At 41.6% G+C, this 25,111-nt stretch overlaps 1 non-coding gene across 1 annotated transcript; it reads left to right on the forward strand.

The window, feature by feature from the left end:
* Positions 1–7,574: 7,574 nt before the first annotated feature.
* LOC103558058 (uncharacterized) lies at positions 7,575–9,333 on the forward strand. Its single transcript, XR_011529042.1, has 4 exons — positions 7,575–7,597; positions 7,786–7,937; positions 8,385–8,466; positions 9,065–9,333. It is a non-coding gene; the product is annotated as an uncharacterized protein (transcript).
* Positions 9,334–25,111: the final 15,778 nt, after the last annotated feature.

A 25,111-nucleotide genomic window follows, 5' to 3' on the forward strand; every position in this document is an offset into this window, starting at 1 on the left:
TTAAATTAATGTTTATATTGCTGTTTCAATTATCTGTTTCTGCATAACAATTCACCCCAAAACTTAGTACTCAAGAGAACAACGATTTATTATTTCTCATGATTCTATGGGAGAATGGGAAGATCCTTCTTCTGGGCTCGCCTGGACTCGCTCCTATGGCTGCATTCAGCTGGAGGGTTGGCTGGCCTGGAAGGTGCCTGCTGCCTTCACTGATGTCTGGCAGTTGGTCCTGGCAGTTGGTTGGGGGACCTTGGTCCTTCTCTGTGAGGCTTCTTATCATCCAGTAGGTTAGACTGGCTTCCTTACATGGTGGCTTTAGGGCAGCACTTCTAGGGAATAAAGTGGAAGGCACAGGGCCGCTTATGGCCTAACCTCAAAAGTCGTACAACATTATTTCTGCCGCATCCATTGGTCAAAGCAACTTACAGGCTCTTTCAAAAAGACATTGACTGGAGAATCAAATGGCTGGGCATCCACTCCTAGGAATATGGCAGGAGTGATACAACCAAAAGACCTTTCAGTAGTTCACTACCTTTTACCACCTCCTCTTGGGCGTGGAGCAGTTTCCATAGGCTTGTCCTGCTTTACAGAGGCTCTTGTCAGTCTTCCCCTAGACACATCCCCTTCCTGAATCTGAGCCCTGGAATCCTCCATCACTTCTCTTTAGCCAGCACACAGAGACAGAGACACAGAATAACAAATGGAGAAGAGAGTACTAAGCTAGGATGGCTGCCATGGCAGGTGATCCTGGGTGAATCTGATTATGCAGACGTGACCTATGTCACCTTTAAACCACTCCACTGAAATGCTGTCTACTTCCAGAAAAATCCACATGCCTGTGCTTCTTAGCCTCCACCATGCTCCTCCTCTTTCTTTTCATTTCCTCTTCTCTACTGTCTGCATCTCCAGACACTCTTCTTTCATACCCCCTCCCCAGAGTCCCTTCCTATAATCATTCTTCACCCAGTATCTCTCTCTTGCCTTTGATCTTGTCCACACCCAACAGCTGAATCTGCCAGTTAACTATTACCACAATTAACTTTACAATAAATAATGCCAAGAACATACCATCATGTTTATTAGACATTTCCAGCATCAAAAGGGACAACAGCTTTGGACAAATCAATCCACTCAGCCACTCTGTGATATTCCTTTTGACCGCTAGAATGCAAATGTTCTTCTTACGGCCAGCTTGTGCCTGATTTGCACCTTGATGAGTAAAGAGACTTTATGGTTTCACAGCTAATTGAAAGTATCAACTCATCAGTTTTTTCCCTGCTTGATGATGCAGAACTCTGCAGTCTTAATCAGGTACCTCTGTAACCCTTGAGCAGATCCCATGATTGTTTTTGCAGGACTTTTTGCCCTATCTCCAAGCAAACCCATGACTAATCTCTACGCAGGGTATACAGCCTCTCAATTTTTATCTGCATCTCATTTTTACATCTAATATCAGACTTGACTGATTTCTGATGTAGTGTGTAAAGTATCTGAATCCACAAAATGAAACAGCAACACTTCAGTGCCTCATCAGAGAGCTCTCCAACTCTAGCCGAGAACAGAGCTAGAAACTTGTGTTTGAGAGACACGCAAATTTCCTGTGGCTCTTGGTTTTCTTGGTCACCTATTATTTTTTCCGATGTACCATGAGTTTCAAAAAATTAAGCATACTTTCAAATGCAATTTATAAACTATAAACTCATACTGATACATTATGTTTACTATAAAACATAAAAGAGGAAATGTTAAAGAATGAGAAAAAATAATATTTTTTTAACAATATTTTTAAAAATAGAAGCTCTGTTATTTACTTCCTATAACCAATTTGGTTACTCTGTGCAGCTTTAGGGTTCTACATTCCACACTGAGGACCCCAGCTCTGGGTACAAGGGAAGTCGTAGGAAAGCAGGGCTGTGCCCCAGCCTCACCTGTAACAGGCGATCCTGTCGGCCCCAGTCCCTGCCTTCACTTTCTCAACTGCCAGCTTAGTTTTACTCAGATTTATGGTCCCCCTCTTTGCAGCCTCCGCTCTATGCTACCAACTCTTCAAACTTTATTTGTAAGATAAAATACAAAGTAATCAGCAGAGAATTATTGGATAGGGAGAGGAGTTAAGAAGATTAAAAATGTGCCTCCCTCTTTGGGTCATTGGGAACACAGTGCACTCTTGGAAGAGGGTAACTCTAGAGAGAGAAGAATGCTGAAAGACTCCACTTAGTTTATCTACAAATTTTGAGGAACAAAGGCCTTTCTTCCACCGTCTCTGTGTAGGGCTTTCTGAACATTTTCTGGGAACGCTAAGGTAGAAGCTCTCCTGTCAGGTGGCTGACCCAGGCAATGTCCCTACACCGTAAGCAGTGCCTACCAAGGGTGGGGGTGTGAAGCAGGGCACGCTGTCTATAGAGATTGTGAAAAGAATAATAAATCCAAGTATAAGTCAATTTGATTTTCATTATCACCATACACTGGCAATTCTAAATAATGTCAATGGTAAAATATTTCTCCCCCAAAACAACGTTAGTCTAGACAATTTCTATGATTACTGTTGAATTTTAATAATAATACACAAGTTTCAAATTAGCACTCTTTTTTTTTTTGTGGTGGGGAAGATTGTCCTTGAGCTAAGATCCATTGCCAATCTTCCTCTTTTTGCCTGAGGAAGACTGTCCCTGAGCTAATATCCATGCCAGTCTTCCTCTGTTTTGTATGTGGGTCACCACCACAGCATGGTTTGATGAGCAGTGTGTAGGTCCGTGCCCAGGATCCGAACCCGTGAATCTTAGGCCACCAAAGCAGAGTACGCAAAGTTAACCGCTACAACACTGGACTGGCCACCAAATTAGCACATTTCTATTACTTGTCTTTTAATAAGCATTGTTTTCCACTTGGAAGTTAATTTAGAGAACCTCCAGTTATACAATGGGCCCCTATGTACTTGGCCTCAGCTATATGCCTTCATTTTTAAAGCAAGTTCTTAACAGTTCAGAAACATTCAGGTTTGCATTTGTGTCTCCAATCTCTGTGCTACTGTGTATCCTGCAGTTAAACAGTAGATGCTAAATAAACAGTGATAGCCCAGGGATTGTAAAGACCAATTAACAGGACTTGAATTACATGAATTTGGTCATTTTATATGATTATGTGGAATTTAATTGTGTTTAAAATTTAATCTCAAAGAGCATGCAAACTGACAGGTATAATATTTTTGTTTGGTAAATGCAGATTTTAGTTCACACAAAAATATTATACTGAATTTAAATATATCTTTAAAATTGACATTTGTTCTTTTAATAGTTATTTTTTGTCTTAAAACCAAAGAATGAATAAAAACAGAATGATTATTACTGATCATTACATAATAATTATTGAAAGTAATTTTGTTATATAAAGGATGGGAGTGTTAAAAATGATCCCCTCTGAGTGTCAAATACACTAGGCATGCTGCTGACTACGGGTGTTGTCCAGAAGTGATGGTCTCTCTACATGTTGTCCAGTCTCATTTTAACCCAAAAGCACTCTTGTGTGATCTTGTTCTCTTCACTTTCACTGCCATTCCCAACAAACCCACTAGTCAATGTAATTCAATTCATATCTCTAAACCAATGTCCTTCTGGTCACCCACTTTCCAGCCTATTGCTTTCTTCTTCTGATCTCTAAAAAAAAAAAAAAAAAAACCTGATTTCTCTTCTTTTATTAGACTATCTATGCTTTATTTTCATCTGTGTACTGATTACTCTCAAATTTATATCTCTGACTCTCATCTTTCCCCTGTACACCAGAGTTTACCCAACTCTTTATGCTACAGCTCCACCTGGATGTTTAATAGGCGTATTAGATTGATCATGCTCAGGGTCGGCCCCATGTCTGAGTGGTTAAGTTCTCGTGCTCCACTTCGGCATCCCAGAGTTTCGCTGGTTCGGATCCTGGGCGCGGACATGGTGTCACTCGTCAGGCCATGTTGAGGTAGAGTCCCACATGCCACAACTACAAGGACCCACAAGTAAAATACATAAGTATGTACTGGGGGGATTTGGGGAGAAAAAGCAGAAAAAAAAAAGAAAATTGCAACAATTGTTAGCTCAGGTGCCAATCTTTAAAAAAAAATCATTGATCATGATCAAATATAATATAATGTTCTTGCCATATCTACTGTTCTCGAAGGAACCTCCATTTCAGTAAATAGCATCCTCTTCAACAAGTCATTCAGAACATAACCTTGTTATCCAATTAAAAGACCTAAATAGACATTTTTTTCAAAGACGTTACAATGGCCAGCAGGTACATGAAAAGATGCTCAACATCACTATTCACAGGGAAATGCAAATCAAAATCACAATGAGATATCACCTCACACTTATTAGAATGCCTGTCATCAAGAAGACAAGAGATAACAAATGCTGGCGAGAATATTGAGAAAAGAGAATCATTGTGCGCTGCTAGTGGGATTGTAAACTGAAACAGCCACTATGGAAAACAGTATGGAAGTTCCTCAAAAAATCAAAACTAGAACTACCATATGATTCAGCAATTCCACTTCTGAAAATATATCCAAAGGAAATGAAAACACTAACTCAAAAGGATATCTGCACCCTCATGTTCATAGCAGCATTATTCACAATAGCCAAGACATGGAAATGACTTAAATGTCCATCAATGGATAAATAGCTAAAGAAGTTGTGGTATATATATAAATACACATAGATATACAATGGAATATTATTCAGGCATAAAAAATGAGGAAATCCTGTCCTTTGTGACAACATAGATAGAACTTGAGGGCATTATGCTAAATCAAATAAGTCAGACAGAGAAAAACAAACACTGTATGATCTCACTTATCTGTGCAGTCTTAAAAAATAAAAACTCATCAGACAAAGAGATTAGATTTTCGGTTACCAGAGGCAGAGTGAGCATGGAGGGGAGAGGGAATTGATGGAAGGTGGTCAAAAGGTACAAACTTCCAGTTATAAGATAAATACATACTAGGGATGTAATGTACAAGCATGATGACTATAGTTGACACTCCTGTATGATGTATATAAAAGTTAAAGAGAGCATACTCTGAGAGTTCTCATCACAAGGAAAAAAAAATTTTTTCTTTCTTTTTATTGTATCTATATGAGATGATGGATGCTAACATATTTATTGTGTTAATCATTTCACAATATATGTAAATCAAACCATTATGCTCTATACCTTAAACTTATGCAGTGATGTATGTCATTTATACCTCAAAAAAGCTAGAATAAGAAAGAACATAACCTTGACCTTTCACTACTCTCTTTCTCGTATACCCCACATCAGTAAACCCTAAAGGGACTCAGCCTTCTCTATATAACCCAAATCCGTCCAATTCTCACTCCTTCCCCAACCACCATCTGAGACCTGGAACTCTACAAAGGCCTGCTGCCTGGTTTCCTTGCTTACGTGTCTTCCATCCAGTCTTTTTTAGAACAGTGGCCTTTGTAAGCTTTATAGAACATAAATTATCTTATGTTACTCCTTGGAGCAAAATGCTGCAGGAATTTCCTGTCAAATTTACAGTAAAACCCAGAACCCTCACATTGGCTTAACAGCGGTATTTAACCAGGCCCTGGCTGATATTTTTTATCTCTTTTCTGACTTCTCTCCCTTATTCACTTCACTCTCTCCAGCTACACCGCCTTTGCTGCCATTCCTTCAGCACACCACCATTTCCCCGCCTTAGGCTCTTTATGCTTGCTTGCCCCTTAGCCTGGAACATTTGTCCCAGCTTTTCCTGTGGCTGACCCCTCACTTCTGCAGGTCACTGCTCACAAGTGACCATCTCTGAGACGCCTTTCCTGAACACACTGCATTATGCACCACAGCACAGATGCACACCAAATGCCTTGCCTTAATTTCTTTTTCTTCAGGGCATTTTTCAATATTTGACATACTCTGTATTTATCTTCCACATTAGAATGTAGTCTCAAGAGGGCAAGGACCTTGCCTGCGTTGCCCACGGCTGAGTCACCAGAGCTAGAATTGGTACACGGAAGCTCTATAAACAGTCACTGGATTAACAAATGAATTAATCTACCCAACTTCTATACAAAATCCAAGTCTGTGCTCTTTCTTACTCTATCACTCCCTTCTTCAACTCCTATATGGTAATTAAGAAGGCGCTCTTGCCTTTTTGAAAGGCATCACTAAGCCTCATTCTCAAAGTTGCCTGAGAAATATATGTAGAAGAACTTCCAGTTCGTTAGAGGGCATCTCTACAGGAAGGCAGCAAGGCTGGCCACAGCGGAAGCAGAGCCAAACTTCCCCACCTCTGACTGCCTCCAGTGGTGGTCTCTGCTTCTTCATCTGCTCTTGAATCATGAGATTCAAGCATGGTGACCATATGCTGTCCCAGAGGATGAATCATAGCACTCTTGCTCCTCTTGGCCAAACACAAGTCTTCTATCATTTATTCACTATTCCAGAATCTAAAAGGCTCTGAAAGCCTAAAATAGTCCCCAAAGTTTGAGGTACTCATTTGGCAGCAAAGCCTGATATGGCCTGGCGTCAGGTTATTTATGGTCTTTATTCCACGTTTTGTGACTATTCGTAAATTTTTGCAGCAGACATTAATATGTGTTTGATTACAGGATGCTGCCCCAGACCTCCTTGGTAGTCTAGTATAATAAACTGAATTTGCACTCTCTCACCTTCCAAAATCTGAAAAATTTTGAATTCTGAAACACATCTGGGCCCAGCCCTCTTTACCAAGAGCCTGGGAAGCCCTACTGAATTTTTCAGGCTCATGTGGTAGACAGGGAGGTCAATGTGACTCAGAACTGAACAATGAAATTTAAGAAGAAATCTGCTTGATCTTCTAGGGGGAAATCTAGCTTCCAACATGAAAAGGAAAAGCCTCCAAAAAGAATGCCTTACCCCACTCGTTCCTTCCTTCCTTCCTGCTCAGGTCTCAGCGGAGGATGTGATGGCTGCCCTCTGTGACCCTGAGGAGACAAGATCAAGCATGAAAAGCCAATGAACTGAGGATGGTGGAGAAAAAGGGGAAAAGGTCAGGCTGGTAATGGCCACGTTGAGCCTCCAAAAGAACCCTGGAATCAAGCACCAAGCTTCTAGTTAAGTAAGGAGTAAATTAGTTTGTTTGTAAGCCAGTGGAAATCAGGTTTTCTGTTACTTTCCCACAGATGGCATTAGCCAGGGACAATAAAATGATGTCTAAACAGGAGACAAGCCAGCCCTCCCTCAACTGACCGTAAAGTCACCTCTTTCTGATGAAGGATCCAACAAGAGGCCTATCAATATGGGGCAGTCAACAGAAGGCGCAAGCACTGGCCTTATCAGTCTGCTAAGAAGAAAGGAAATGGAAGAACAGAAAGGACAGTGGGACTTTCCTTGGCAGAGAACTGGAACAAAGGTCACCGTTGATTATTATTGACACATTAACATTTATCACAGCTGTGTGTCACACCCCAGCTGGCACAGTCCTTTGAAAATGTACTGGGGAGTGTGTTGGTATGTGTGCACACTTGAGTGATAATGGGTGGCCGGGACCACACCACAGGGTATAAAACCTCCTTGCTTGACCAGTCTTTGCAGACCTTCTCTGAACTTTTCGGTGAGTGAGTCTGCTCTGCAGCCACCCTCTCTGCTTCTCCAAACTGCTTAAAGAAATCCAGCCACTCCACAGTGACACTGCCACTCCTCCATCTGTTCTCTCTTGACACTCTCCGCATTCTCTTCTCCCTTCCTCCCCAACCGCTCTGGAGCTCAGAGATCTCAGCTTCTTTCCATCTTTCTTCCCAGTCCCAGGACACTGCCTTTCTGCAGGATGAAGGTTACCTCTTGCTTCCTTCTCATCCTCATCCTCCTTCTCCAGCTGGTGATCACAGGAAGTACTGAGTGTTGCTCAAACTCCGTTATAGATGGAAAGATAAAGAAAGCTCTCATCCGTCTAGGTAACTGACAGGAGTTGGGGGGAAGTGGGCGGGTAACCCCTGATCTAACTTCTCCTCTAGCCCATTCCTAGATCCCAATCTCTAATCAGTCTACTCAAGCCCCATCTTCCTGCACAGGGCTTTTTCCACTCCCTTATCACTGTTTGGATTCTTGGCGAAAGGTTCAGGTTTCCCTACTGATAATGAGATTGATGACAATGAGGAGGAGGAGGACAGTCACAAAAATTTATGAACGCTCATTACAAATGAGATATAATGCAAAGCTTTACATAGATTACTTCACTTAATTTTCACTTTGTGAGGTAAGACAACTATTACTGTCATTTTAAAAATGAAGAAAGTAAACCTTAAAAGCCTGATTATGGACTCAGTGCCACCTCTGAGGCAGAAGGGGATTTGGAAAGGGATTATGGGAGACAGAGACTATGGGCCCCTTCTCTCCCTCAGGGTTCAATCCTTCTGCCCTGAAAAAGAAGATCTCATGTACCAATATCAAGAATTCAGGCAGACTGTCCCACTGCCCTGCACGGTGAGTAACTCCTTGAGGAGAGATGGCGGGTAAGATGTCCCATGCCCTCCCTTGTCCACCTCCAGCACCTACACCTTCCCCTGTCTCACATTTGTATGAGCCTGCAGCTGAGTCACAACTCCTGGTTCCCAGAGCCTTCTTACCCATTCTCATCTCCCTCAAGGATGCTACTGAGGGCTCTTGGGTTTCTGCCTCTTCCTTTCAGTCCTTTCATGACCTCATATACCAGCCCTTCCTCCCCTCAATTGTCCTGTTATGGTCATGTCACCTACCACTCCCCCATCCTTCATTTCCTTTTCCCCATATAGGCCCCTGTTTTGTTGGGTAGGGGCTAGCAAAGAAGTAAATTTATCATGAATGTAAGTAAACAGAAACACCCAGGCCCCTCGCTTTCTTCCATGGCCATATACCTAAATTTGTTTTAGTAATTTTTGTAATTCTTTTTTCTTAAAGAAGATCCTCAAAATTGAATTAGTTTTTGCCCTACAAAACCTAGATCCACCCCTGGGCTGCACAGGGATGAAAAATGGTTATGGATGGAGCTCCCTCCTCTCAAAATCTAAGTGCTCTGATATCTATGTCTCATGTGCCTGTGCAGGGACTGTTGTCACCAGCTGTGCTTGTGGCTATGGCTGTGGTTCTTGGGATGTTCAGGGGAAAACCACATGCCACTGCCAGTGCCTCCTGGTACACTGGACCACTGCCCGCTGCTGCCGCCTGACCTGAGAAGGAGGAGGATGAGAACCCAGTTGTGTGACCACGACTGGTCACACAATGAAACCATGACCCCAAACAGGAAACCTGACTCAAACTGTCCTTTTCATTTGTTACTACCCTGCCTCTTGGATAATAAAAACAATTTTTGCATCTCTCTGTGTTTATATTTCTGATGTTACTGCCCTGGCTAAGGACTCCTCTAGCCGGAAAATGTTTCCAGAATCCCAATTACTCCATCTCGGCAAGGATTAGGAAAAACATGGGGAAAATAGAAAAAACTGATATTGACACTCAAGTCCTTTCATTATTTTACAAAAGGATAATGACACTGTACCAGGCATTTTGCTTGGCACTGGAGGTACAGAGAAAAAGTAACATGCATGCCCTTATGGAGCTCACCAACCAGAACAGGGGGCTTGGCAATTCTTGGAAGCGTAGCTGGCAGGCTTGCAGGGCTGCCATGAATAAAGGAAAGGGGAGAAAGAGAGAGGCAGGAAGACTGGCCTAAGCAGAGAACCAGAGCCAAGGCAGCTGCTACCTCTCAGGACACACCCTGCAGATTGCTTCAGGCTCTTTCTGAAGGCTTGACCCTCCCAGATATCTTAGAACCCAAGTACTGCCAGTGTTTGTTGGCAGAAGGGAGGGAATGCCCTCAGGATGTGACACACCACCAGGGTAGTAAAGATCCCAGCCCTCCCAACCTCGGCATACTTCTCCTAATCCTGGCTGGGTGAGTCTGATGCACAGCTATCTTCCCTGACATCCCTGCTCCTCAGGAGTGCTGCCTCTTTCCCTGCTCCCAAGACCACCTATTCCTACTTTCTCTTCTCCTTTCCCTCTCTTCCCTCTGGACCTAGGAATTGTTTTCCATTTTCTCTTCACTTTTGCCTTCATCAAAGGATGCTGCCTTCCTACAGGATGAAACCCTCTTCCCACCTCCTTCTCCTCATCCCCTTTCTCCAACTGGTGACCTCAGGGGATGCTCAGTGCTCCTTAGATTTTGCTGTGGGTGAAAAGATAAGAGCAGCTCTCAGTGAACTGGGTGACTGATATTGGAGGGGGTGATGGAGATAGGGACAGTTATATCCCTGATGCTCAATCCTGCTACTAGACTCCACCCCATTTCTCAACCCATCTCCAGATGGCCACCTCTACCTAGAAGATCATCCCAAAGTCCCTGTCCTCTCTATGCCTCATGGGCTCCTAGAGACACTAGTGATGGCAGTGAAGAAGACTACACCTAACATTCTTGAGCACTAACTATGTGCTAGGCACTGTTAGGCATTCTATTATTATTTTATTAACTCCTCAGTATAATTCTATGAGGTAAGCACTATATCTCCATTTTACAGAAGAGGAAACTGAGGCTTAGAGATGTTACATAATTTGGCCAACAACACACAGCTATTAAATGACTCAATCCTGGACACAGTGACTCCTTTGTATGAGCAGAAAGGTGACATGGGATTTTGGGAAAGGGGCTGGCCAGTTTGGGCCCTGTCTTAGCTCTTTGTCTCTCTCACAGAGGTAAGCCCTCAGGCTGTACAAAACAGCTCTCCTGTCCTAGCATCACTAATGGAAGTAATCTGTCCACCTGCCCCTCAGGTAAGTAGGTATATGAGGATGGATGTGCTTGTCCACCCCACACCCATTCTCATGCACCTGGGCTTGGGCTGCCAGCCTATCACTGTATCAGCCAGTTGTCCCCAACTTCAGGATTGTAATAATGTCATTGGGTTGAGTCACAACTCCAATACACGTAATTTTCTTTCTATTTTTTCCTCCCAAGGGGCTTCTTAGGGATCTGATTTTTCTTTCCACTCCCTCTCCTCTTCCTTAGTTTCCCCTTCCCCATCCTTTTTTCTCCTCCAGCGCCCTGCCATGACACCGCCCTCCTCCTCCAGGTCTCCTATCTCACCCTCCCAGTCTAATTCCACACTGGGTTTCTGCCCCCTCATAAAGGAGGAGACAAAGGGTCATTAAGGGAAACTTCTCTCAAAATCTAAGGGCTGTGCTTTTCTTTCCTCCATGCCCTGCCATGCAGGGTACATTGTCATCAGATGTTCTTGTGGCTACGCCTGTGGCTCCTGGGATGTCCAGGGGAAACCACATGCCTCTGCCAGTGCAATCCTGTAGGGTGGGTGTAGCCGCCCCTGACGCAGGAAGGGTTAATAATCACTGGAAAAGGCTTGCCAACAAACTGTGACCCAGAGGTGAGAAGGCTGGTTAGCCAATGACGGGTGAGACCTCCAGGGGGAGGCAACCTAAGCCAGGCATGGGTCGCCTGGGGGCACAGATGGAGACGCGATTTCGGGAGCAGGAGAGGCTGTTGCCTAGGAGACCTTGCATGCTCCGAGATAAAATATACGAGCACAGCAATAACATGATAATATCAAAACAGAGGCCAAGGGAGTGCTCCTTGAGAGCACTAAGAATTCTTGGCATTCGCTAATTACGTTGTCCAGAACACCTGTGTATGTTTAACATATGTAAGCTATGTATATATTGAAACGCTGGTTATAATAAACTCAGAGTGGCCATCAGCCCTCTCCGCATCTATCCTGACGTGTACATTGGATTACAACACCAACAGTGGGTCACTGCCCGCTGCTGCCACCTCATCTAAGCAAAGGAGGGTGAGATCTCAGTCTGAGAACCGTGAGCACAATAAAACCATGGCCCCAAGTAGGAAACCTCTACCCCTTTCATGCAAACCATGACTTCTCAACTCAAGTCCCCTCTGCCTGTGACACCCCTGCTTCCCGAATCATAAAGACAGTCTTTGCATCTCTCTGTGCTTGTCCTTTGGTGTTACTAGCTCCTGACCTGGGTCTTCTCTATCTATAGGATCTCTCCCCCACCCCAAAAAATCCAACATGTGCCCACACGGGGGAGGCTACGAAGAGGATCTGAAGGACTGAAATCAACATTCCACCCTCCCCACCATCATCTCATTCTTCAATAAACATTGAGCAACACTGTTCCAGGGTTCTGTTCTTGGCAATAGAGGTATAGAGAAGTAAAAACCATGCACATGACCTAAAAGTACTATCTAGAACATTCCTCAGATCCCAAGGCACATATGCTTTGCTTCTGCTCCTGAATGGTCTAGACATCACTCCCCTGATCACCACACGCTGTTTTAAAACTGAGGTTTTATTATTTGAGTATGGCAAGGCCAACAGATCAGGAGATGACTGCCATTGAAAAGGTGGTTTGTTATACTCACAGATCCCAAGAGAAAAGGGCATGCTATTCCATGCCATGGGGGGGCCACTTGGGAAGCACTGAGGTCAGCCAAGAGGCTCAGGGAGAGGAGAGAAATAAGCAAAAGCCTTTATTGTGGTTTCCACGGGAAGGAGTGGGCACAGCACATAAGCAGATTTAGGATTAGGTTGAATCATTTCAGCAGGGTCTGGAGCATAGGAGCTGTTCTAGAGGCCTATTACCTGGCCTTATGGTGATTAGGGCAGGTGGGTAGTGACCCAGAGTGTGAGACCTGAATAAAGGATGTGGGTGAGGTTATGGCCTCTGGATGGTTGCTTTGCATATGAAATGCATCCTCACAGGCTAGTTGTTTGCTAGCTCTAGAAATTAGCTAACCTGGGGAAGAGCAGTACCCCCAGGGTCAGCAAGGCCTCATGATATTAAAGTATCAGAAAATAAAGGGCACGGTTAATAAATACCCATATTTTTCACAGGTGGTCATTTTTCCTGCCACTTCCCCTAGGAAAGGAGCTTGCCACATGATTCCTCTTTAGACTACTATGATGCTCCAGCCTGGGAATTCCTATATGATGCCTCAGATCCTTCCTAGTGTGCTAGAACCTCTATGTCACAAGCCAGGGAGACATTTGTCATATTGTGAGGAATTTATGTAGCACAAATAATAGGCAGCTGGGCAAAATGCAAATGCCAGCTGGATCCCAGATCCTTTTAGCTGAGCTCAGTGCTTCAGACTGACTCACTCTCAGGGTCAGACTGTCTAACTGCTTACGATGCCATTTCCCTTCCATGGAATTTGAGTCATTTTCCCAAGAACTGGTTAGGGACCTGGAACTGGACCCTCAGCTAAAATCAAAAGAGAACTCCTGAGTTATATTAGCCCATAGATCGGCTCTGTGAAACACCCACAAAAGAACAAGAGAGTCTTTGTCTTTGGAGAAGCCAAATCCAAGAGCAAGTAGCAGGTGCCAAAGGCAGGTAGTGATTCTTTCTGCAGCTTTCTGGTGTCTCCAGGGCCAGTCGCTGAATGCAGGGCCTCTCTAGAGCATCATGAGCTAGGGGTGGGATAGCAACTGACAGTGTTTACAGCTTCTCCAAACCATAGGGAGAGATCGTCACTCTACTGCCTCTGAGCTCCAGCGTAAATGAATCTGCTTCTGACTCTGAACTGAATGACCACTCCACCCCTACTTCTTGAAATCTGCAATCATTTGTGCCAGTCTGACTGGTTCTCAATGCCTCTGGTAAGGTAGATAAGTCATCCACTACACAGAATCATACAGCCTAGTACCCATGATTTGTAGACAGTCCTCTTCAATTATCCACAAGGCAGTTAATAATAAAACAAAAGACTCCTAGTTACTGGATGTATGGGCAAAAAGACAGAGGTAAAAATGGGACCAATATGCAATGTTCCCATTCTCTTCCAAAAGGGTCCAGTATGGAATATTCTCACAAGTCTCGGTATGCTTTCCCTCCAAATGGGAATGGTTTATGCCATTTACTGTGTAATGATTCACATCATGGTTCCACTGACAAGGCCACCGTCTTTTCTGTGCTTGGAAGAAAGTGTGATGTGATTGGTGTTCAGATCTTCATTCTAACGGGAAGATGCTAACACCAACACAGCAGACCTGGTGTGGGATCAGAAGGCAGATTATATAATGCTGCTCCCTCCTCTCCTCCTTACCTCTACTTCCACTCTAACCATTACAATAAAGCTCTTGCCCCTCACAACTTTTTCCTCTGAAGTTTGTTACTCCTTTAGACAAGAGTTAGCTTATTTATGTCGAAGACTCCATTGAAAAATATATGTCTAATTACAATTATCTCAATTGTTCTATACTACTGTCATTATCATGTAGCCCAACACAAAAGTCTCTTCATTCATGATACTGTTTAAGCCAAAACATAGTCATTATCTTTTTTCTGAATTTTTACCTTTGGGAGAGAAAAATGGTAGGAATATTCTACAGGCAAAAAAATCCCCCAGACAAGGCTGACAATTGCTTTATTTTTACTACCCAAATCCCGAAAATGTCATGATCACAAAGAGAACAAGAAATTTTTCAGAAACCTATACATTATTCAATGATCTTGGATAATTTATTATTTATGAGATGAGATTGGGGAGGTGGAATATTCAAGACAAGAAACAGAAAAAGAAAATGAAAGTAAAGGCAAAATGTGTGTGCATTTAGTTCTGCACACGTTTTATTCCAATGCTGAATACACCCCACATAAGCCTCACATGTTGCCCTTTGGATACCTAGAAAAGCGTAGAATAGCATAGCTCACACTCATTTTTTTTTCAGTCAATAAATTTTATTTTTTTAGAGCAGTTTGAGTTTCAGAGCAAAATTGAACAGAAATTACAGAGAATTCCCATATACTCCCTGTCCCCACACACACAGAATCCCCCTATCAAGATCCTCGCACCGCAGTGGTATATTTGTTACAATCGATGAACCCATATCGACACATCATTATCACTCAAAGTTCATGGTTTACATTAAGCTTCACTCTTGGCGTTGTACTTTCTCTGAGTTTTAAAAAGTGCGTAATGACATCTATCCAACATTGTAGTCCACAGAATAGTTTCACTGCTCTAAAGATCTCTGTGCTCTGTCTATTCATCCCTCCCGCCTCCAACCCTTGGCAATTACTGATTTTTTTACCACAGTTTTTTACTGATTTTGTCTCCATAGTTTCACCTTTTCCATAATGTTATGTAGCTGAAGACATACAATATGTAGACTTTTCAGATTGGCTTCTTTCACTTAGTAATACACGTTTAAGTTTCCTCCATATATTATCATGGCTTCATAGCTCATTTCTTTTTAGCATTGATTAATATTCCATTGTCTGGATGTACCAGTTTACTTATCCATTCACCTACTGAAGAGCAACTTGGTTGTTTCCAAGTTCTAGCAATTATGAATAAAGCTGCTAAAAACATCCATGTGCTTGTTTTTTGTGTGGACATACATCTTCAACTCCTCTGGACAAGTACCAAGGAGCATGATTGCTGGATCATACGGTGAGACTATATTTACTTTTGCAAGAAACTGCCGAACTATCTCTCAAAGTGGCTGTACCACTTTGCATTCCCACCAGTGATGAATGAGAGTTCCTGTTGCTCCACATCCTCACCAGCATTTGACGTTGTCAGCATTCTGGATTTTGGCCTTTCTAATAGATGTGTAGTACTATCTCGTTGTTTTAATTGGCAATTCCCTAATGGCATATGATGTTAAACATCTTTTCATACGCTTTCTTTCCCTCTGTATATCTTATTTGGTGAGATGTCTGTTCATGTCTTTGGCTCATGTTTTAGTTATGCTGCCCATTTCTTATTGTTGAGTTCTAAGAATTCTTTGTATATTTTGGATTACAGTCCTTTATCAAATACATCTTTCGCAAGTATTTTCTCCCAGGCTTGACTTTTTATTCTCTTGACATTATCTTTTGCAGAGCAGAATTTTTTAATTTTAATGAAGTCTAGCTTAACAATTATTTCTTTCATGCATCATACCTTTGGTGTTGTATCTAAAATTTCATCACCTTACTCAAGGTCATCTAGATTTCCTCCTGATGTTATCTACCAGGATTTTTATAGTTTTGCATTTTACATTTAGGTCTGCAATCCATTTTGAGTTAATTTTTGTTAAGATTGTAAGGATTGTGTCTTGATTCATTATTTTCCATGTGGATGTCCACTTGTTCTAGCACCACTTTTTGAAAAGATTGCCTTTGCTCCTTTGTCAAAGACCAGTTCCCTATACTTATGTTGGTCTATTTCCAGGCTCTCTATTCTGTTCTATTGATTTTTTATTTAATTCGTTTGGAAATACCACGCTGCCTTGATTACTATAGCTTTATAGTAAGTCTTGAAGTCAAGTAGTGTCAGTCCTCTGACTTTACCCTTCTCCTTCAATAGTGAATTGGCTATTCTGGGTCTTTTGCCTCTCTGTATAAGCTTTAAAGTCAGTTTGTTGATATCCACAAAATAACTTGCTGAGATTTTGGTTAGGATTGTGTTGAATCTATAGATCAGGTTAGAAAGAACTATCATCTTGGCAATATTTAGTTTTCCTATTCATGAACATGGAATATCTTCCCATTTATTTGGTTCTTCTTTGATATTTTTCATCAGAGTTTTGTATATAGATCTTTGTTATGGACTGAATGTTTGTGACCCACAAAATTCATAAATTGAAACCTTATGCTTTAATGTAATGGTATTAGGAGGTGGGGCTTTTGAGAGGTAATTAAGATTAGATGAGGTCATGAGGATGAAACTCTCATAAATGGGATTACTGCCCTTACAAGAGTCGCAGGAGAAGTTCGTTCCTGTCTCTGCTTTCTGCTGTGTGAGGCTACAAAGAGAAGTTAGTAGTCTGCAACATAGAAGACTGCCCTCACCAGAACCCAACTGTGCTGACACTCTGATCTCAGTCTTCTAGACTCCAGAACTTTGAGTACTATTTGCTATTTATAAGCTACCTAGTCTGGTAGTTTGTTATAGTGGCCTGAACAGACTAAGACAATCTTGTACATATTTTGTTAGATTTATACCTAAGCATTTAATTTTTTTGGATGCTATTGTAAACAGCATTGTGTTTTTAATTTTATTGTTGGTATATGGGAAAGTGATTGACTTTTGTATATTAACCTTGGATTCATGATACAGGCTGAGGACAAAACATACTTATCTTTGGAAACCTAAATGTTTATTTCCTTTTTACGGGAAAAAATTATTAGGACTCTCACCAGAAAATATCCTCAGTAAGCACAGGACATCCCTTGTACCTAGCATCATAGTGTGTGATTATAGTTCGTTTTAGTTATCTTCCATATCTTTCTTTCAAGTCTGTTTATAATACCTCAACTATCTTTAGCTTATAATTTTATTTGTGTTTTATTTCAGAGTAGTCAATGGGAAATGATCCCTCGGTCATTCTGCAAGAAAACCTTAGTTATGCTTCTACAGCAGTAGAATTATTTCAACAAGACCTGAGGCCAAAGATCTGTAGCATCACAAAGAGCCGAATCATATTCTATAGTATTCATAACAAATACTTTACGAAGCAAAAGGCATGATCCAAGCCAGGGAGCTGCAGGGGATTTTACCAAGGCTCCACCCAAGCCTAGTGCTTTTTGCTCATTGACATTCTTTCCTATCACCAGGTAGTTCCAATTAGGTCCCATGGTCATTCCGGTTGCTCTGCTCTAAACCATGATCCAGTCACTGAATCGTGAGGGAGAGGGAGGTTTGATATCTACTTTCACAGTGGTAATGTTCCTCCTGGTCACAAAACTTTTTAGGTATAAGATGTATCCCATGTTGACAAACTTTTGTACCAGAGCCCATTTTCATTTGAAAAGCTAGATGTGCTCATGATCTAAAAAACCAGGTGGGGTGAGCTGCCCAAGCCTCTGGGAGCATTGTAGAACTGGATGCTGCTTCACTGCCTCACATCCAACCATTCTTCTGAGGCAACTGGGCTAGAATCCAGGGAAAAATTCACCTGTTATGACCAAGTTGAGAGTTGAGAAAGAGACCTAAACACTGTTATTCTACCTAAACACTCACTGAAAATTTAATTTTCAGAGCTTTTGCAGTGGTGCTTTGATCTGTTTGATGTATATGGTGCCACTGGGGCTCCGTCTGGTCCCTGAATGTTTCGCCTAAGGGAAACAGTGGTTGAGAACTGAAAGAGTTACCTGTTCATTTTCCCCATGTTTTCCCCTCTCCTGTCATTTCAAGCTGGTGGCCAGGTTTTGTCAACCATTGCCACAAGGACTTTGGTTGGACAGAAGTAGTGCCAAGCACATGGCTCTTCCAATGCGAACCCACTGGAGTGTCAAGGTGCCATTGAGTGGGCAGGGAGAGAAAGACAATTTCTGATAGACGTTTTCTATCAGAGGGTCAGGAGGAGACATATCCCTGGGCTGGCAATGGAAGAGAGGACTAGGGACACTCCTAGTAGCAGGATTGTCCTCACTTCCCCTTCCTCACTCCACTTGGGTAAGGTGTAAACACCTTAGAAGATAAAGGCCCCATGTTTACTGCAAAAACTATATTCCAGCATCCAAAGAGTTCTGTACTCTGAACATGGTGAGAAAGGAGTAGAACTGGGTCCCTAAAGGGGCCATGGAGTTGAGACAACAGGGGTCTCTGGTAAATGATTGACAATCAAAGGAGATTTCCCCATTCCTTGGCTTTATATGAGATGTTTACTCCACTCTAAGGTGAAAAGTCCCCAAAAGAGTAAAGTTGAATTTGCTAAAAGCCTGGAAAAATAAGGGCTGCGAGTCAAAATTAAGTTGACAAGAGAGCCTAAAGATATATGGAACTTCCTGCACATCCCAGTTTGTGATCATGTAGGAAGCCCCTCAGCCATATCTCCTGAATCCTACGTGTTCTCATCTCATCTCAAGGGGGTTGTGCTGTTGAAGCCAAGATAGACACCCCATAATCCCAGTTGCCTCATTATTCCAAAGCCTTTATTGAACTTTGTTCTGAGCACTGTCTAGGCTTCAGGGGAACACAGGGGAATATGAACAGCCTGTGCCCACGAGGGCCATGAGGCTCAGAGTACAGCGGGTGGTTTTATTACAGCTCATACCCTTGTGTTTGTGTTTGTTGCTGGTCACATCTGGGGCCTCAGCACCACCTGGGGCAAGTAAGGTGTTTCTCCTTTTTAGACAGAGAACTTGGGGCCACAGCCTGCTCATATTCTTCAGAGCAAGTCATTAGCCTGCCAGCAGCTCAGGTAGACCCCTGGAAGGCTCATCCTTCTCATATTGGGAGAATTTGAAAGTGCAAACAACACACAGCTAAGTAAGATATAGGGACTCAGCTATCTCAGCCTCGGGGATCAGAGCCCCTCCCACACCTGGGAGGAAGGAAAACAATAAGGGGACACCCGGAAGAGGATTGGTAGAATTTTTATATCCTGGACAAGGAAAAGGTTGACTCAAAACGGAGATTAGTTGCTCAATCTCACTTTTTCCTTTGCTGGGAATAATTCAAAGTTCAAACCAGAAAGACATTATAAATTTTTTAAATGTATGCTGATTAAAAATGAAGATTCTTTACCAAATATTTATTTAGCACCTACGTTGTACTAGACATTTTGGCAAGTGCTAGATATCCAAGAATGATGAAGATATTGCCTCTGCTTTTGGGTATTCATCAAGTAGTCAGGGTGATAGCAATATAATTTCAAAATAATGCAGTAAGTGCTGAGTGGAAGGGGCGCCCCAGGTACAATAGCAGCACGGTGAACAACATCTAATTCAGCATTGCCTTAACCCCTTGAAAGATGTTGTGAGGATGAGAAGCAACGTAAGGAAGGTGACTAGCCTGAAGCCTCTCTCATCACAAGCTCTCAATGCGCAGAAGCTCTTATTATTTTCTCATCCATTAGGTGGACTTGCAGGTACCCTGGGCAGAGCCCAGGTCTAAGGTGATGAGTGAAGATGGGCTTTCTGCTTCCAGTTTCAGTGCCTTTATTACTGTGTTAAAACACTTTTTAAAATATTTGTAAAAGATTTTTCACTTATTGATGAAAACTTAATGGCCCCTGTGACTCATTTCAAAGGAAATGAGAGCTTTTGCCCCTTCTTGGACACTTTTGAGTTCTTTTGCAGTGGGGTTATAGTCAAGCAAATGCGAAGAAACCACCATTTGCCTTAGTGACCTAGAACTAACCGCTTTCCTTTGTGTTTTTTGTCTGCTCAGAATTACTACCAAAAAGTCCTCTAAGCCAATGTGAGGATTAAATAGCAAACACCTAAATGTCAGGAAAAAGCATGAACTTGAGATAGCTGTATAATCACTCTATGCCTCAGTCTGCTTATCTATAAAACGGGAGTAGTAATACATACTTCATAAAGATGTTGAAAGGGTTAAATAGATAATACATGTAAATTAATACAGAAATATTAGCTTTCATTGTTTATGTAGCTAAAATATAATTTTCCAAAGTACCAATTCAGAGCCTAGTATGCAGCAAGTGTTCAACAGTATTATTTATCTCACCAGAGGTACCACTTCAAAAACATTGCTCTGTTCTGCCATTGACATTAATCTTCTCTTCCTTGTCTATACCAAATCATCACATTTTCTACTGCAAACAGTAGTGAATATGGCAGAATAAGGCCTTCATCAAAAGCAAGGAGATGGGGAGTGGTGCCAGGGATCTGTCCATTTATCATTCCAGAAAAGATAAAGAAGACATTTCTGAAGCATTAACTTATGAGCATAGAATTCTAAATTACATCACCTATAAATCTAAGCTCCCCCTGAGTGAGAGTTATACCTGAGCTTGAGAACTGGAGAGGAATGGTGCTATTTATCTGCTAGGGCTCTGTGAATGGCAGAGATTCCAGAATCTACACTGATGATCAAGACTGCTGAACAAGTACTGACCACTCTAAATCAGCTCCAGGTCCTTCATCTGATGACAGTCTTTGTATGATTCAGACAGTTCTGAAATGAGTGCCATCAATAGGACATTCTCTGGTCACAGTTTGTTTTGCTGGCTTTGGGTGATTTCCAGGAGGTGGCATTTCTTTTTCTCCCTTCAGGAAAAGTAATTGTGATTTGCAGGATTTTTTTTTAAGCCCTCATTGGTGGTTTTTAGCTTTCCCTTTTCTCTTTCTTTGAGAATTTAACATCCCATGGTAGTTGAAATGTAGGTCTACAGTGTTCCAAGGAAATTGGGATTGCTTGTTAGTGTCCTTACAGTGGAAAATTTTTTGTTTTCATTTTAGATTAAGTTGACTAGTTAGTGACTGGAAAGGAATGAGGGATTTTTTTTAGTCAATTGCTCTCTAAGGAGAAATACTATAGACTTTAATGATGTTAAAACTCAAAAAAAAATCACTGAGTGAAGCTCAGATCAAAGTGGGTGCAGTCCAAATCACATAGTGATTATTAAAGAGATGCCTCAGTAGAAAGAGAAAAATCCATTTCCTTTAAAATTCAAGATAACCTAACATATAACAAACAGTTTCCTAATGTTCTGATTAAAAAGGATGCCATATAGTCAAGGAGGGTACAAAATTTCTGGACAAGATGACTGGAAATGTGCCTGATATTTGATATTTTAAAACGCAGTCAGCTAGGGGATGTGTGAGGACGCTCAGTCTGAAAAGGACCAGAACTCCCTCCGAGCAGTTGAGGCAGACTCAGTCTCCCCAACGCTGGCATTCCTTGAAGGCTGTGTCCTGGCAACACCGTATTAGGCACAAGAATGGAAGGATCAACAGAGTAGAGCATGATTCCTTCTCTGGACATGCTGGAAATCCACTTGGAGAGCTATCATCAACCCAAGGGAGTAACTAAAGTGGAGAATCAAGAGCAAGTTCAGAAATAACAGCCATCATTGGGGTTCAGATTTGAGGTGACATAGATTACGGGAAATAATGATAGAGTGACAAGAAGAGAGAAGACCTGAGTTCTAGTTTTGACTCTGCAACTAATTCGTTTTTGGCTTTCAACAAGTTGCTTAAACTCCCTGGGCTTCTAGTCCCTGTGGTAGAGGGTAAAAGTGGGGATGACACATGAGCACACCTTCAGAAAGCGAATGCACTGTCCCCTTAGGTGCCAGGCAACTCTCCTTTCTCTTCTGATATGCTGCAAGAGATCCATAGGTGACTATATATGCCTTAGAATCCCAAAGAAGATGGGACTTTCTGGAAGTAATGAACAAAGTAAAATCTTTCTTTCTAGGAGTTCACTGTCTTGTGGAGAAAAAAACTTGTAACACAAGTACATAGAAGGTGCATAATAAATATTGAATTGAATGTAATGCTGTGATCAAGCTAGTTTATTCACCATGATTTCTGCTATCATTGAGGTTCATACAAGGATGCTGCAAGAAAGACCACAAAATGGAAAAATATCTGCTCTGACAATAGGTTTTCAGCCTCACTGGTAATTAAACACACATTAAAATAACATTTTCATTTATGAGATTGGGAAAGATTAAATGAATAGTATTATCTAGTGTTAACATGGATGTGTAAGGAAATGGGCACTTTCACATATTGCTACTGGGAGAGTAACTGATTCTGCTTTTTCCAGAATGACAATTTTCAAAAGTCTTTAAAAAGGGCACATCCTTTAAATCGGCAATCTCGTTTCTAGAAATTTCTCCTGCAGAAATAATTGGACAAGAGTCCCAAAATTTATATGAGATTGTTCCTGTAACACTATTTAAAATAGTGAAAAATATAAACCTAAACATCCATTAGTAGATTAGTTAAATAAATTAAAAGCATACATAAAATGGAAACTACACAGCTGTTAAAAATCAAGATTAACATTAAATTGTTTGTAAACCAAACTGGGTGTCTCTGGGTGATAAAATTTTGGTGATTATAGATTTATTCTATTCTTTACCCAATTTTGAAATTTTCTACAGTGATTGGCTATGATCAGTCATTGATTTAACCAACTGTAAGAGCTGTTATGAGGATGGGAAACAATGTAAGGAAGGTGACTGGCATGAAACCTCTCTCATCATAGGCTCTCAATGCGCAGAAGCTCTTAGATTTTCTCATCCATTAAGTGGACTTGTGAGCATCTGGGCCCAGGTCTCAGGTGATGAGTGAAGATGGGCTTTATGCTTCCACTTTCAGTGCTTCTATCACTCTTTTAAAACATTTTTCAAAGTATTTGTAAAAGATTTTTCATTTACTGGTGAAAACTTAATGGCCCCTGTGACTTGTTTCAAAGGAAATGAGAGCTTTTACCTATTCTTGGACTTTTTTTTTTTGCAATGGGGTTATAGGCAGGTCAAAAGAAACCACTATTTGCCTTAGTGGGCTAGAACCTACATTTTCCTTTGTGTTTTTTTTCTCATATGTCTCTGCTCAGAATTACTATCAAAAAGTCCTCTACAGCCAATGTGAGGATTAAAGAGCAAACACCGAAATATTAGGAAAGAGCATGGTCTTTGAAAGTTATTTCTACTTGTTTTAGAATTTTAATTAAGAATGTTAAGAAACCACAAGTTTCCATGTGATGTGTGAACCACATTCTAAAAATACGTAATCTTTTGATAAAAAATTGACTCCAGTGATATTTAACAAGGCCAATAGGTCACAGGATACCAGCACCTTGCCATGAGCTGAACTTATTCAATAATCTAAAGACAAATTAAACAGAATGTCATCTCTGTAGCCATTAAGAATTATTCAGAAGGGTTGACTCCATCCCTTGACTATTTAAGTTTTCAGATAGTTGGATTCCCCCTACCTTGCCGACTCTTTCCCTTTCATTCTATTACCTCCCTTTCTTTCTCCTAGCTCCTTCTAGCCTCCTCCTAACCTGCCCTACCCTTGAGCCTGCTTCTCTCTCTGAGATTCACACCAACAGGGCTCAGAGAAACACTGCAGTGTGGGTTCCCCATCAGTCATCCTGCACGTGTGAAGCTGTCTCCGTCTTGCTCTATAGAGTCTAAAAATAGTCTATTATTGATGTTTTCTTTCTACATAAGTAAAACACATTAATCATTTAAAAAAAGAACTACAGTCAAGGAAAAAAATGAAAGTGAAAAGCATCTGTAATCTACTGTCCAGAAAACCACTGTTATATTTTAGAACGTATCTTTCCAGTGTGTTGCTATGCACATAAAACAAATTTTTTACAGACATTGGATCATAGTCTCATGCAGTTTTCTAGCCTACTACCTTTTCAGTTAATCATTATACAAATTATTCATGTCATCCAAAATCCTATAACATTTTTTCCATTTCAATTTAACAAATGCTTCTTTAGAGCTATAATGTACAACCCTATATCACCCAAGAGGTACCGGAGGCGAACCAAAGACAGCCCTGCTCACAAACACAAAGCAAGTTCAAGTCAGGTGAATGTTAGGAAGTGGGTGGACAGGTGTTACAGAAGTAAACACCCAGGAGATTAAACTTTGATCAGAGGCTGGGGAAGGGCTTCCAAGGAAGTGACTCTCCCTGCTAATGAGAATGCCAGCGTATAGATGCACCTATAGACGTTATGTCCTCATACTGGGGCCTCCTCACCTAGCGAGGTCTACCAGTGTTCATATCTATTTTCATATTATGCTCCACAGCTCCTATTTGCCATCTGTGTGTAGACAGCCTTGTTTCTTTGTCTTTGCCAATCAAGAGGGTATTTGTTTTTCTAACAGGAGTCTTTGAGGCCACCAGCCTATGATAAAAACAAGTTTACACGGGAAAAATGGTAACTGAGTATTTCTTGGGTCCAGCCCCAACCTCAGAACTGCCTGCTGAATGCACTGCAGGCACACAGCCTGGGTTCAAACTCCAGATCTACAAGAGATGCTGGCAAGTTTCTTCACCTCTCTGAGCATCTTTTCACATTTGTAAAATGGGATAATTATTCCACTTCATAACTATGTCACAGGGACCAAGTTACAAAACTCATGTGATGCCTGGCTTAAATTTAGCATTATCATTATTGTTATTTTTTTTATTGTTATTTATTCATTTGGCTGAAAATGGCAGGAAGAGAAAGGAATGGAAGCCTGGTGTCTCATACAACTTCTCCACATTCCCAAGTGATTGGTGGTTCCCAGATTGCTCCTGGCACCTCTGGAATGTGGTATCACCACCAACATTATGTAGAGAGGCCATGGGGTCATTCTCCTGGCAGGCTCCAGACTACCTCACTGCCTGAAGGGTT

Source organism: Equus przewalskii, chromosome 18, assembly GCF_037783145.1.
Source record: "Equus przewalskii isolate Varuska chromosome 18, EquPr2, whole genome shotgun sequence".
Taxonomy (NCBI): domain Eukaryota; kingdom Metazoa; phylum Chordata; class Mammalia; order Perissodactyla; family Equidae; genus Equus; species Equus przewalskii.